Raw genomic sequence first — 15,976 nt, forward strand, 5'->3', positions numbered from 1 at the left:
AAATGTCTTCAAAAATTAATTTTCTCTACACCAAGTGAAAACAGATTGTATCATGTCATTAATCTCACCCCTCATTTTATTGTTGTGTCGATGTTTCTTCCATATTTCCATGCACTTTATAGCTTAGCTGTAAATGTTTGGCTGCAAGCACACCCTTGGATGCCTGAAAGCAAGAGCTCTTTTCCTCCCTGTTTTTGTTAAATCTGTATGACTATAGATTGTGATTCACTAAAGACCACTAATCAGTAGTATGAAGTAGTAAGGAAAACGGGGCTTCCATTGGCAGAGTCAAGGCAGTGTCTGTAGGGGAAAAGTCCATAAACATTTCTGTTAGGCAAATTGGATATGCTGGTTCAACTCTTGCTTTAACTCAGATCTTGAAAGTATGCCTGAAGAGAACAAACACCAATGTGTTTCTTGGCATCTGAGTATAGCGGGTAGGAGGGCTCTATATGGGGAAAGAAAAAAAGTGAAGAAACCTCAAATCAGGAGCCCCTTCAAAGCCTATTTGCAGCCTTGTTTGGGAAACAAAGCAAAACAATGGAATATGGAAGCAAATGAGTTCTTACAAGTTTATAGCATCTCTACAAGTGTGCACCTCTGTGTGGGAGGAAGTCAGGGCAGGACGTGTGTCATGGAGGATGACTATTGCTCAGAAGGATCAGAGACGGCCTCTCTAGGGATGTGGAGTGGGGCTGGCTGGAGCCATGGCATCTCTTTGGAGAAGAGTGGGGGAAGGAGGGCAGGGAGCGAGAAGGCCAGCCCTTCCCATTGGTTTTGTCATACTCCGAGACTGGTCATTAGAACTCCCCTCACTCCACTTCCTACCCATCCCAAATCCCCCAGGGAATTGGAGCCTAGCCTAGAGATGCCAGATAAAATGTAGGATACACAGGTAAATTTGAATTTCAGATAAACAAATAATGTTTTAATATGAGCATGTCACAAATATTACATGGGACATACTTAGTATAAAAATTATTCTTTGCTTATCTGAAATTCAAATATATTTGTAACTGAGTGTCTTGAATTTTGTTTCCTAAATCTGGTCACCCTAGCCTCAAGGGACAAGGTCATCCCTTTTGCTTCCAGTGGGAATAGCCTTCCTGTTATCTGGATGCTGCTGGTAGGCCGTGGACCTCTGATGGAAGGGGCTCTTCCCTAGTTCTGGAGGCTTCTCCCTGCTCAGATAACCAGACAGAGAGGGCCCTTTAAAGGTACCGTCATTATGATTTTATCAATTTGAAATGCCTGTTTTCAAATCTTTTCAAATTTGGTTTAAATGTGTTCTAAGCAGTCAGGTTCTGATAAGCTTTATTTTGAGATTTGAAAAGCAGTCTTTATGGAGCCTAGAGAATATGATTGGATAGGCATAAAACAAAATCTAAGGTTATAAACAGGGAGCTGAGAATGGCTTCGGGTTGAAAATTAGTCTTCTAGTCTAACATGTCCCCTTTCCTCTGCCATCCTCCACTATGGATAGATGGGAAAACCCTGGCTGACAGCTGCCTGTGCCAGGAAGGCCACTTAGTGCCTTTTTCCCTAGGGTTTTTGTTTTTTTAATAAGGTTTACATCTCCATTTTCAATAGACATCCCTTTAAATTATCTGATGGCATTTGTTGGTGAGCGCTTTCAATGCAACACTGGCTAAAGGTACAAAGCGGTGATTCTAAACTGAGAGGCACAGAGGTGACTAAAGGATTATTTTTTTCAAGACTTGATAGCAACTGGGTTAAATTAAGCAGTGGGTTAAACTAATAGGTAAGGATTCGTGAGCAAGTTATCCAGATGTACCTGGGGGTTGGCATTTCTCTCATTCTCACTTTAATTGTGTATCATCTTTTTAAAAGATGGCACCTTATTTATGCAATATTGTCATAGGGTATTGAACATAGATGAACTGTCACAAGGGGATCGACCCTTTTCATAGATCACCCACACTTTTAACTCCTCATCTTTCTGTCTTCCTAAGCACACGATTTGCACAATTTGATTTTTCTTGATGACAGAGTGAAAATTATTGCACTGGGCTGTGGAATTATGATGTCTAAGGGGCTTTTGAATATATTAGAACTCTCTGACCCCTGCAGTAATGGTGTGGACAGTTCTGCTGTGGAAGTCTTTCTCTTTGAGTTTTCTGTCCCTTTCCCATTCCTCTTTCACTATCAATCCATCAGCTGTCAGTGTGCCTGTCACACTCAGGGTACCTGTCGCTGCAGCTGTCCCTCACCCCCAATTTCTTTTCTAACTTGCTGTAAGCCAGGAGAAAGGTTCACCAGGCTCATCATGGAGGGAGCGTAGCATATCAATTACCAGTGCAGACTGACCTCGGATGGACTGGCTTCACATCCTGGCATCCTACTTAATCACTTCACCTGGGGCAAGTCACATAGCCTCTGTCAGCCTCTATTTCTTCCTCTGTAAAATGGGGGTGATGAATCCCACTTGCCTTGTGGGACTGGGAAGAGTCAGTGAGATAACAAATCTACCCATTTAATGAAGCGCCCAGCCCATAGTATGTGGTCAATCACTTATCTATTGTTATTAATGCACTTAGAGTTTTATATAAAGTCACAATAAATAAGAGAGAATCTAGCATGACTCTCTGTGGATACGATGTCCAGGCTTTTAGACATGTACATTGTCACACAATTTTGGTTGTTCACGTGCTATTTTGGTTACTTGCATATTCTTAGCTGTGTCTATGTAAGATGACTCTCAGACACCAAGAGAAAATACTGAACAATAAGAACGGCCACCATTATTTTTGAGAGCTTACTACATAGGTGTCAGGCTACTGCTCAAAGTGTGTGACACCGTGTCTCCTTTAATCCTCTTAATGCCATTTGGAAGCAGGTACTACTAACCCTCTTTAGCCGCTGAGTAAACCCAGCCTTGTAAAGGTTCAGTAACTTGCTCAAAGTCACACAGCTAGGAAGAGAGGGAGCTGGGACTGTAGCATGGATCTTTGTCACTTCAAAGCTCATGTTCTTAATCACCAAGGTACATTGTCTATTTAACATGTTCTGATTACAATCTAACAGGGGGAAAGCAATTTGATACTTTTATAGGCATTTTCTTAAAGCAAAAAAATACAATAATTATTGCATAGGAAAGAATTTGTCTTTCTAGTTTAGTTATCATCTCAGAAATCCCAGCAGCAGGGGGAGGCTCTGTGCCCCCTGGGTAGCCGCAGGCTCTTACTGCTGCTGCCCCACAGTGCCTGTTAGTCTCCCACATGGCCATGGAACCCCCCTGCAGCCAGTGAACCAGGCAGATGTTGTTGGCCTCCTTTTACAGATGAGGAGACGACCCCTTGGAGAATGCCATGACTTGTCCCGACCCTCCGACTGTTGGTGTGTGCTGTCTGCCACACGGCACCTCCTCTCCCTATGGGAGTGGAGAGCACTTTGTCAGGGTCAATGTTTGAGTGACACCTGTCAGGCTCACATGTCAACAATCTCATAGTTGCTACCTGGCGTCATGAGAGTTGATAATTTGGAAGGAAACGCTTTGGCAGCCTCACCAAAGGTGACAGGAGTTCCGAAGCCCAGTACGAAGGTGTGGGTTGCATGTTTTAAGGCCTGTGCTATTGCACTCATGGATAGTGGGAAGATTCTGGAGCATATATGGGTCCCTATTGCTGTGTTGTCAGATAAAACACACAAAATTTCAAAGCGTTGAACCAGAATGATGGCCATAATGTTTTAAAATCAATGACTGTATAAAATTGGAGCTGGAAGGAGCTTTGTGCGTCCCTGTGTGCCCCTGTGGGCCCCGTCTTGCTGTGGGCATGTGCGCTTTGCGTCGTCTATGTGTATCTTAGTGCTTTCCACTCTCGGGTTCTCTTCCTCCCTGAGGCCCTCACCTCCGTCTTTCTTTTTCATGTGCATGCACAGACACACACACACTGAATGCAAGAAATCTTTAAAAAGCAAAAAGGCTCTGACAATAAATGTGGGGAATTTCTCATTGTTAAGTGCTAAGAACTCCGTTTGTGTTGTCACCAGTGATCGTTGAATACCTGCTAGGCTCAGAGCAACACCGAATTGGGCACTGGGGAATTACAAAGAAAGGAAAGGACATAATTCCTTACTTTGAAGAGTTTACAGTCTAGAGCGAGAAGAAGATGACTAAGTCCATTTCCTAGAGAATAACATCATTACAGATGGCAGCCACGTACACACACAGCTACTTTTACCAAGGGGCACGTGGGGGCTTCTGCATTTGGAAAGGGTAGAAGGGCAGTTTCAGGGGGTGACATCACAATTGTAAAATGAAATTTTCTACCCAGGGATTTATGGCATTTTTGTTTATTTTCCCCAGAGACCAAATAATAGCATGTTTCTGTCTTTTCTGTCTCCACTTGAGCCTTGGGGAAAGAGAAAGGTCTGAACATCTCACTCCTAGGGAAGGACTGTGCATTTTGAAGCACGGCGGAGCTCATCGGTGTAGACGCAGCCTGCCCTAGCATGTGTGAGAGGCTCCAGCCCAGTGGTTTGAAGGGTGGGAATATGGAAGGATATTGAGGAGCATAACAATAAGTAAGTGAACCAACCATGTAGCACATAGTTGCAGGGACGGACACAGACACACACGGGAAGTCTAGGAAGAAGAGTCACTAACTGCCCAGAATCCCCTGGACACTGTGTGCTTGGGGTTGTGAGGGCTGCTGGTTATGAGCGGTTGCAAGAAAGGGCTCTTCTCTACAGGGGATAGGACCACCCACAACCCATTAGTATCTGGAACATTCTCTTCACATTCAGGTTTTCAAACAGCCTGGAAACAGCACGGAGGTGCTGGGTATCCAGTTATAGAAATCTCTGGGGGCAGCTCTTTCAACAGCAGAGATCACAGCACTGTGCCTCTTTGAGGCAGGTTGCAAGGGTCAGAAGAACAGATGATGGAAGCAAAAACTTAGAATTTGGGGTCCTTAATTGTAGCTGCCACCCACTTAAAGATTCCTGTTTCTCTAAGTGCTAAATTAGAGGACTTAGGATCCTGGATCCTTTATCCAGAAGTCCTCCCTTCAACAACTCTCTAGATAAAAAGATAGAATCAAATTTAGAAAGGACCAATCAAACATTTAGGGATATTAGTTTAAAAAGAAAGAAACCAAAATCAGTGGTGTATACCATTTCACGTAAGTGCCTCTGAGGTGTATGGATTCATTCACCTCAGAGGCAAATGTTTTTATGCCTATATGCTGAGTATTTTGCAAGGTCCAGTGCAAACAGTGGCAAACGAGTTGTGCAAAGTCTCTGCCCCCCTGGGGCTCAGACAGCATGTGTTGCTATTCCTGAAATTGCAGTCTCCACGCAGGCAGAGCTAGGTTCTAAATATTCCATTTGTAAGTTATCCAGGGCCTCCCGTGGTAGAGAAGACTGTTACCTACACTGAAGGCCACCTAGAAGGAGTTCTAAAGCAAGGTCTCCATGGTTTCGAAAGAACTGGGAGGGTCAGGCTGCTGAGTCACTCTTTGCTGTGTGGGGTTGGCTCTGAGACGTGATGCCTGGTCTGCTTTCAGAAGGCAGCCGGGTTTTCAGAGAAAGCAGTGAGCATGGTCCCAGAGGCCCCAGGGAGTCTGGTCTGCTTGCTTGTTTGCTTTTCTCCAAATAGGGGAAAAAATCACTTTAGGATCTGCCGGTACCTAAGGTTTCATTTGTAATGACTTGGGCGGTGGCTTCCCTCATGCTGACATTTTCAAAAGACTCTTTCAGCCTCGTGTCTGGCATTTCTCCCAGGAACAAGTAAACCTGACCCCATTGGAAGCTGAACATCTGAAAGTTTGGGTTTTCAAATCTGCCCAGTCCCCAAACCCAGAATGCTCCAAGTGATTCCCCCCAGCCCCATTCATCTCAGAGCCCAGATAGACAGAGATGGAGTTTTCATCAGACAGCGTCCAATTCAATCACAGGGAATGCGGCAGTGTGATTTCCTAAGAACCTACAAATGCCCAGGAGTCCTTTTAGCTCTGTATCCTTTTGTAAGAAAAGGAGGAAAAATAAGAAACTGAAGAACCTTGTTTGGCCAAATGTGAAATGACTTGAAAGGTTCCAATTTGGGATCAAAACTCAAAGCCAGCTTGGATGTGGAGGGCTCCCCAGCTCTCAAACTACATTTGCAGTGTACTTTGTTCCTGAGTCAAAACACGTTCAGGTACAAGAGGCGCCTGGTATAAGAGGCGCCTGAAGTGATTTCTCCCTCCAGGAATCTGCCTTCACTCAGAAGTGCCTCAGAACTTCAAAGTGAATCCTGTGTAGGGAAGAGGAAAGACACAGCAGAGAATCTGGGCCTCCTTGGATGACAGAGCCTACCCTGCTCCTGGAGGCAGGCTGCAGGGGACACTCAAAGGGGGTGTGATGAGGGCCCACCCTGGGACAGGCCACTCCCATTTTACAAATGGAAACTTCAGACATAAAGAGGAATCCACACCGTTCCCAATAAGGTCGTCAATTACTGTTCGTGATGAGGCCCAGTGTCACCTTGGTCACTTCCCTAGACCCGAGTCAGGGACACTCTGTTCTCCCTATGGAGTTCCTATCGTCCTCCTGCCACCTGTCCCCAAGCAAGTGGGGGAGATGCAGGGTCTCCCAGCTCCCTGCCTGGTGATCCACAATAAGAAAGCGTGGGCTCGGGTCCATCCTTTGATGAACTTGAAACTATTCTGCATTGGATTTGAAGTAGCACATGGGAAATGACAGAAGAAAAGTCATATTGGGGATTTCATGCCACTGATTTTGAATTATTGGTCATAGGATATAGAGCTTAGACATCACCAATTTCCCTTTCTCCTAAGCCAACCTGCCATACCCCAGTGTATCCTTGTAGAGATGAATGGAAAGTGCCAGAGAGTGGCAGGCTTGGCCACAGTGGTAGCCTAGGAGAACCAGTCAAGGTCCCGCATCCACCCTGGGCTCTGGCACCATCAGGCTGCCTTGAGGAGGGAAGGCCCATGCCACTTGATCTTCACTCCCTTCCTTTCCTATGGTTTTTTTTTTTTTTTTTAATTGTAAAAATGTTTTTGTAGAGACTTGGTCTCACTTTGTTGCCCAGGCTGGTCTCAAACTCCTGGCCTCAAGCAATCCTCCCACCTTGGCCTCCCAATGTTCTGGGACTACAGGCATGAACCACTGCACCCAGCCCCTCATCTGCATCCTTGAACAGGTAGAAATAATATTTCAAATTTCTTCCTCCTGTGAACAGCTGACTCCAGGGCAGAAAGCACCTTGTTGCTCCCTGCACTCGTAGCCCCGGCACATGCTTTATATTCTACAAATTGCAACTGTTACAACTAAAACTTCTTTTGATTAATTTGACATTTTTGGATGCCTACTGTATGCCAAGCACCCTATGGGTAGTTTATTTGACGATCTCTCCTCTAACAACAGTCACGAGAAGCAAGTGTGGCGCCAGCCTATAAATGAGGAAACTGAGGTTCAGACAGCTCTGCTGCTCCTTCCCCAAGGTCACTCTGTCCACAGCAACCTGGCCCCTGTGCCTCCTGAGCCTACACCTTCTACTGACACTACTCTTCTAGCCCTTCTAAGACCCAGACTACCTGCTGGCAGTTTTGATCTGGGTTCTAATCCTAGTTCTGTCCATTTCCTCAGATAGAATGGAAAGGCGTTGGAAGGGTTGATCGCAGAGGCTCCTTCCTGGTGGTCACATTCTTTGATTCTGCTCTTAACCAGAACTCACACTGTTCCCAGAGAGGCTGCCCCATCCCTGGCTGGCTCTGGAAGGCAGGTGGGAAAATGAAGGGGAGAGGTGCTAGGAGAGCTTCTCCCCGCGACGCTAGCTAACAGAGTTTCCCTGAAACTCACGTTTATATAGTCAGCCTGTGAGCCTGGAGCCATCTGCAGGAGGGGAGTGGCAGGAAAGGAAGAGATGTGTGTTGAGGATCATCTTGGTAGCAGGCGCTTCACCTGCTATCTTTAGTCGGCCTCTAGACAACTCCAGGTATTACTGTCCTCTCTTTTCAGATAGGAAGCAGGCCTGGTCACACCCCCCTGGCCTTAGGGAGTAGGCTGCAGAGCCCAGATTCTAAACCAGCCCTGACCTGCCTCCCGGGCTGTGCTTTCTCCTGTGCTGCACTGCCTTCCGTGGGAGGGACCAGCCTGGCCGCCTGAGTAATCTGCGCAGCCACCCATTGATGATTTCTTTTCCATTCGTGTTCTCAGGAACCTAATTTTTATCATGTAAAAGGTTTTGGAGGAGGGAGAGGGAAATACCATGTGATCTGCCCCAAGCTACACTGTATACAATGGTGAGCGATGGGGAAATTTTCCTTTCTTCCTTCCCTCCCTCCCTCCTTCCCAGGTAAGGCTCTGGTGCCAACCAGGGATGTACAGTATGCCAAGTGGCCATTGCTGTTAGAGGTTCAAGTCTTGTGCACCTCTCTGTAAACGATAACAGCAGTGACCACCTGGACACTGAATACCCACTCAGCCTCCCACGGTTCTGAATAAACCCGCTGGCCAGAGGCGTGGTCTCGATTAGCCTCTCCTGGGCCCTCAAGCTCCCTGCAGACTTATCCGTGATCCTGCCAGCAGCTGGACCCAGCATAAAATGTAATTGGCAAAAAAGGAAGAAAAGGGCAGCAAATGCCTTTTTTACTTGATATAGCAGGGGGGCTTCTTTCCATGGGACAGTAGAGGGAGGGCTTCTGACTTATCTGCTTGTCCTAGGCTCTGCCCTTCCCTCACCTCCTCTAGCTAATACAAGGTTAGGTAATGCTTGGCCAGGAGTTCTGGAATATAAGGCTCTAAGGCCCTGGGAGTTCCCTGGGAAGCCCCAGGTAACTTTGATCCAGGCTCCCCCAGCCCCAGTGGCTCTGTTTTATATATTTACATATTATGTTCTCACTCAAGATTTATTTGAAGGAAGAGTTTGCTGGCATGATATATGAAAATCATACATCAGGTTCTGCCTCCTTAGGAACTTGAGACCAGAGCAATGAAATGATTGGCTTGGGTCACACAAACCTCCCACCGCCCATCTCTTTAGACTCCCAGCCTTCAAGGATGTAAGTAGATGGCTAATTTATAATCCTAATTAGGAATCCAGCTTACATCAGTCAAAGTCTTATGAGATTTTTAGATCTTATTCTCAAAAACAAAAGAATCTTCAGTTCTCTTTGAAGATAAATATGCGTTCCCTGGGCCTAGGAAAGAGAAAATCTCAGGCCCTTTCCCTCATGTGTTTCTCCCTGTCTGAAACAAACAGAGGTCCCTTTGTGAAATGAAACTGAATTCTGCAACCTGGGCACATACATTAGTACATACTATCCCCTTTTGCCATTTTCTTCCCTGGCGGTGAAAATCCCTGTGTCTGGTGCTGTTTGTATTACCATCACCTTGCCTGTGACCCTGGTGGTTGTTTTATTAGAGGGAAATGCAAAATAGCAAGCAATCCTGTTAATTTATTGTTCACCAGCAATAGTAAATTATTCTAATATCATTCCCATGTACTGTTCGTATATTACAGCAGAGTGATTACCAGAAAATAGCTGCTTGCATGCCATACAGCATTCTCAAGGATCACTGTGCTTAATTTTCTCTCCTTCTTTTACAATAAGCAATTGCCACCGTAGCTTCTTCCTCTTCTTGGTCACACATCTCTCCTGTACTCAAGATAGATTGTGCCATGGCATAAGAAGCTTCATTATTCTTTTTTTTTTTTTTTTTTTTCTATATCAAATCCAGAAACACTGATCTTTTTGTCTTAAGAAAACCAAGAGACCTTATTCCTTTTTTTCAAGTAGATCCAAGTTCTCAGGCATTCCTGCTGTTACTTTTTAGGCTCTTTTTCTCTTGCATTTTCTGATTCCCAACATGATCGATGGTCCTCATCCTCTCTCTCCGAATCTGCTGTTCACTAGCTTAAGCCCCTTGGCAGGCTCCTGCCTCAGCACCTTGCTTTCCTTTTAGCTTTGGTGGAAACACAACCATGAACCCTTTGTCTCTCCTGGACTCCTTAAATTATCTCTCTCTCTTTTTTTTAATCTCATGTAAGTGCAGAGATCTAGACTGAGGTCAAAGGAAGAAGAGAGGTGATTCTTCTCCCACCAAAGGGGAAAGAAAGCTGAAAGCTTCGTTGGTTTGAACTACTTCTCCCGCAAAGTCAAGAAATGAAGAGAACACCCAAGGGAGGACTCAGATAATCCCCTCTCCCCACCATTCAGAGATGGGATCTCACCAGGCTCAAGCCCAGCTGCACCCAAGCCCCCATCCCTTAGTTCTCACCTGGGCAGGTAACCTGTTCCGGGACCTGCATGAGCTTGGAAGGCTTCCCTGTTTGGAGCAGGGGATGGGGAACATGTCCCTTTCTTTCACTGGGTTCACAGTTCTCACCAAAATATAATCCTCCTTTGCCCTGTAATCCCCTCCTATTTTTGCACACTCACAGACGTGCAAGCTGAGGTTTTTATTTTGTGATGCTTAAATGTCAGGTCACTGAAGGAAGTGCAGAGCTAAGCAACAGCAAAGCTGTGACCAGGGGTATGAGCCTCTAGCTTGTGCCACGAGCGTGACTTCATTATGCTCAGAAAATAGATGACTGGTACAAATGGGAGATTCTGTGTTTGTCCTTAAACTCTAGAGTATCTTCTCCATTCCTGCTCCAGGCAGGATTTATTTCTTTCTTTCCTCTCTGGGAAGTAAGATGACTTGTATTTCATAGTAATAAAACCTCTTGCAATCAGGTGGGACACAGAAGGTAATAAATCCCTTCAGTCACTTCAGGGGCCTTTTTCAGGCTGGGAGTCACTCGGCAATGTTCGGCGGGTTGTTTGGAGTCATTCCTCTCTGTTGTTCCTTTCTTCCTTCTCCACCCCAGTTCCCACCCCCATCTCCACTTTCCTTCATAAACCATTGCTGTAATTCCCTGCCTTTTCTCCCAAATTAATTAGACATTTGGAGTGATGGGTGGGTAAGATAGTCATACCTTTCTATTCCCATCTTTTTGTCTCATGTCATTCATTTTTTTCATAGAAACGGTAACCATCACGCCTATGTTCACGATCATTTTCTTTTTTGTACTGAAGGGAGTTTTTGTTGTTTTTGGCTTAGGTTCTGTAAAAAGATAATGCCTGACTCTAAACTGTGCCCACATTCCTCTAAAGTTAGAGTGTGCGGAGAGGACAGTGCCTTCATCCCATGGCACATCTTTTGTGGCTTCTGAAGAAAAGTCTGGGACTTTGTTTACATTCTGGCTGGTTTGTTCTTTGGTGGATGAGAACCTAATGCATTTTCTTTTTCTTTTTTTTTTCTTTTTTTTTTGGAAATGGAGCCTCACTCTGTCTCACCCAGGCTGGAGTGCAATGGTGTGATCTCAGCTCGCTGTAACCTCCGCCTCCCGGGTTCAAGTGATTCTCCTGTCTCAGCCTCCCAAGTAGCTGGTACTACAGGCTGCACTGCCATACCTGGCTAATTTTGTATTTTTAATAGAGATGGGGTTTTTTACCATGTTGGCCAGGCTGGTCTCAAATTCCTGACCTCAGATGATCCACCCACCTTGGCCTCCCAAAGTGCTGGAATTACAGGCATGAGCCTCTGCACCCGGCCCCTAATGTATTTTCTAACCCCGTCTTCTCCATTCCTGGGAAGGGATTTCACTGGTCCAGGCCTTAAGAAGGGGAAGCATGACTGGAGTTAAAATAAAAAATAAAAATTTTAAAAAGCCAATTATATTGAAATTCAGATTTTAAAACTAGTCCTTAGTTCAAGCTATCACAAGTAAACACCTGTGCTTACGTCAGTCTGTATTTTCATACTGTAAGTATATTATTCTGGTGGAAATTATTTTGAATTGGGAAGAAAAGTTCATTTGTAGGAAATTGGGAAGCCAAGAATTCTGTAGCCAACCATGACTAAAGCAGCATGCGAGAGGGACCTTTGCCTACCATTCTACTTGACATTTTTAAAGACTCTGTGGCCCTTGGAGTTAGCTGTGGGGGACTCTACTGTCCCCGGAGCGTAAGGATCCCCAGTCTGGTTTCTGCCGCTGCCTTATTCCTTGGCATTCAGTGGCTTGTCGCCGCTTCACTCCAGCCTCTGCCTCGGTCATCACATGGAGTTCTCCCCTGGTGTCTGTGTCTTCACATGGCCGTGTGTCTCGCCTCTTCGTCTTATAAGGACACAAGTTGATATGTTTTGGATGTTGCTTCCTCCACATCTCATGTTGAAATTTGATTCTGGAGTTGGAGATGTGGCCTGGTGAGAGGTGACTGGATCATGGGGGTGGATCCCTCATGAAGGGCTTAGTGCCATCCCCTTGGTGATGAGTGAGTTCTTGCTCTGAGTTCACATGAAATCTGGTTGTTTAAAATCATGTGGCATTCCCCGCCATGTCTGGAACCCACTCTTGCCGTGTGACACGCCTGTTCTTCTTTGCCTTCCGCCATGATTATAAGCTTCCTGAAGCCTGTGCCAGAAACACATGATAGAGCCATGCTGCTACAGCCTGCAGAACCATGAGCCAATTACACCTCTTTTCTTTATAAATTACCCAGTCTTGGGTATTATATTATCGCAACACAATTAGCAGAATAACCTAACAGTCATATTGGATTAAGGGCCCTCCCTACTGTAATGTAACCTCATCTTAATTTAATTACATCTGCAGTTACCCTATTTCCAAATAAGCCCACATTCACAGGTACCAGGATTTCAACATAAGAATCTGGGGGGTACCCAATTCGATCCACTGCAAATGCTCTCCCTGCCTTAGCTTTGGAAGAAGCAAACTCCCTTCCATCTTCCCTCTAGCTCTTGCTCCCAGGTTTAAAGGACTAACTTTGAATCTTCCCAAACCCCAGTTGGCCAGCATCCTTTGGCCTGCCCACAGCCCTTTCCTGAGCTAACCTTACCTCTTGCCCAGTACACCGCACCCTGCTTATTATACCAGCTGAGCCAAACAGAGGCTTCCCTGTTATCTGTCAGGGTTCCTCCAGCTCTCTTTTCCTCTAGCTCTGGAGGCCTCAGGCTTTTCCGAACTCTAATCCCATTGTGCATAATACATGTCTTAGCAGATAATGAAATCATTGCTCTTCCACTTGGCTCTTGGGAGGCACTATGCTCCCTTTCTCCTGTGCTCACTTAAAACCCCATGGCATGACTCAGTGAGAGATGGCAGCTTTGGAGTCAGCAGCACATAAGGTCCAGTCCCAGCTCGCTATTAGTTTACTAGATGACCTTGGGGAAATAACTTCACCTTTCTCAGCCTCAATTCCCTTATCTTTGCAAATGAGGCAATAGTAACACCTGCTCTGCAAAATTGTTGTTAGGATTGAGTGAAATAGTGTGCATATGTTGCCTCACAGTAGGTTCTTGTGAAATGTCATTACTGCTCGCATTTCATCTCACTGGCCCGTAATGTAGCTAGTAATAGCTGTCTCTTTTTATTGAGCATTTACTTTTGTGCCAGGCACTTTGTGCTTGCTGATTTACAGATATTACTTCTAATTCTTATAAATTTCCTGCAATGTAGATATTACTATTTCTGTTGACAGATGATGGAAACCAAAGCTCAGAAAGAACATGAAAATAAAATGAATGAAAATGAAAATAAGGTGAAAAAGTAAAATGCCCAAGGTCATGGCCACTAAGTGTTTGAGCCAGGATTTAAACCCAGGAAGGTGCACCTTTGCACTCTTGCACCTTTGCACTAGAGGCAGTGCAAAGCTGCCTCTCTAGAGTCTCTCATTAATCCACTGATTTTCTTATGTCTTCTTAGCCTGTCCTTTCTCACATTCTCACCCTCACACTTTCTCCTATTCTGTTCTCCTAGCTGACTTTTCCTTTTCTTCCTCTCTTTTCACTGGCCATGTCTTCTAAGCCAGTGTTTCTTAAATTTGTTCAGATGTCAGAAAAGCATGGTGCATTTCACAGAATAGCATGCGTTTTTTGCAGAACACTAAGAAATACTGATAAAATTCTATCATGTAAACCTTAGAATTACCTTTGCTAGTGGAAAATGTGGCTATTTTCTATGGATAATATAGAACTTATAGAACTAACTATAATATAGAACCCATAAGTGCATACACACATACACTCAAGCACAGCTAGGAACAAAGCATGACCAATTGCTTCCTACTCTTCTTAACTCACTACTCAATTATGTATTTCCTCATCTATTAGGACTTGCTAATAGACAAGAATGAGAAGGCACTAAGGATTTTCCTAAAAATCTATGGGAGGAAAACTGGAGGCTCAGAAAATTGAATACATGAATGTATGTGTGTCTGTGTGGCACTTTGGTCCAGTTTGTGGATACACTAGCACATTTAACTTCAGTGTCATCTCTGATAATAGAAGGGTTTGCTGATTGCAGATAGGGTCAGAAATGATCCACTCTAAATGCTCCCTTACCTGTGGGCTTCCTAGGTTACATGGTGGGACACACACTCCATTTTAATCTTGTTCCCCTGATTTCCTTTCCTTACAAAAAATTCAGTTGCCCCAATTACCTTTAGGAGTCCTGACTGTAGGGGGTTCATGTATTGGAAAGGTTCACAGACATCAAAACACTCTGACGCCACAGACGTCTTGTGATTTATTTTCACCTTGTGGTGGTGAAGACTGACCTCAGTGTAGCCATCGGGGCTCCCATTAATGCAAAGAAAGCAAGCAACCTCATCAGAACACAGAAACGTGTGTCAGCTTTTGATTTTGGCACCAGCCATTCCCCGCTGCTGCCAGAAGAAATCACGGGTTTACACCTGCTCCCTCACCTGTGTGCTCCTCTGTGGCTTCCTTGTGGCTTCGAAACCAGGCACGCTTCAGATTTTTTCACTGAAGTTTCACAGTTGTCATCACATGCATTTTGTATTCCTTCAGGGACATCCTAACGTAGTGACTCAGAGATGGAAAGCAGGTGAGAGCCCCTCCCTCAGCACTGCTGGGTACTATTGATCTTAAATTTGATCTGTCAGCACATCTCTGAACGGGTAAACACCATGCTCCATCCTGCTCGGAAACAAGCAAAGCCCTAGCCTCATCATCATTGGCTTCCTTCAGTAGACACATGTATTGGCCTTCTGTGTTGTACAACAAAACAAAAGTGGAAAATGTAATGTGCTGTATAATGTTTATTGATTTTCCCTGAGCTAAAAGCAAAGTTTCAGACGTAGCCTTGGAGACGGCCAGGACTTTGGTACGGAGGGTTCCATGCAACTTCCTGGAATCATTATCCAGATTTAGATCGGACTGGGAACGGCTGGTGCAGTGACAGTTTTGTTGATTAGAATTCAGCAGAACTCCTGAAGAGAGAGGTTGGGTGGTTCTGTACAATATGGGAGCAGAGTCCCTGTCCTCCTGTTACCTCTCAGAGCCACATAGACAACATGCTGGGCTGTCTTGAGACAATGCCTTTGCACTCAGTATACAGGATCGCTGGCTTTCCTGCCACTTCTCCACGCTCTTCAAGGCCAACTTGAGACTTGAGACTGTAGCATTAAGAGTCAGCTTTACTACTGAGCTCAGCTACAGAGTTTCCTCATGATCTGGAACAGCACTTTCCAAACTGCACTGTGCATGTGAATCACCTGCGAATCTTGCTGAAACAAAGTTTCTGATTCAGTAGGTGTTGCTAGAGAGTACCAATTTCTAATAAGCACTTAGCTGATCCCAAAATGGACAGTCCCTGGACTGCAATTCATATAGCAAGAGTCCCGTGAAAGGTGAAGACCCAGACCAGATACCATGACAATTTAATTTGCATACTGGCTCCACCATCCATCCTCAGCACGTAGGGGATGGAGGACGTCCCCTGACCATTGCAACTGTGGGGGCAGTGCTTCTCAACTTTGTCTACCCGTTAGAATCACCCTGGGGCTTTAAGACCTATCCAAGCCCAGGACTCACTCCAGACCAATTAGGCAAAGTTCCCCAGGTAATTCTGTGTAGCCAGGGTTGAGGAAGCAGTGGCTTAAGTCATTATTACACTCTTCAAATGCAGCACTAACATGGC

General features: G+C 45.1%; 1 protein-coding gene across 5 annotated transcripts in view; it reads left to right on the forward strand.

The window, feature by feature from the left end:
* SUSD4 (sushi domain containing 4) overlaps positions 1-15,976 on the forward strand; it is a 147,805-nt gene that overhangs the window by 104,768 nt on the left and 27,061 nt on the right. The window lies entirely within an intron of this gene.

This window comes from Papio anubis, chromosome 1 (genome assembly GCF_008728515.1).
Source record: "Papio anubis isolate 15944 chromosome 1, Panubis1.0, whole genome shotgun sequence".
Classification (NCBI taxonomy): domain Eukaryota; kingdom Metazoa; phylum Chordata; class Mammalia; order Primates; family Cercopithecidae; genus Papio; species Papio anubis.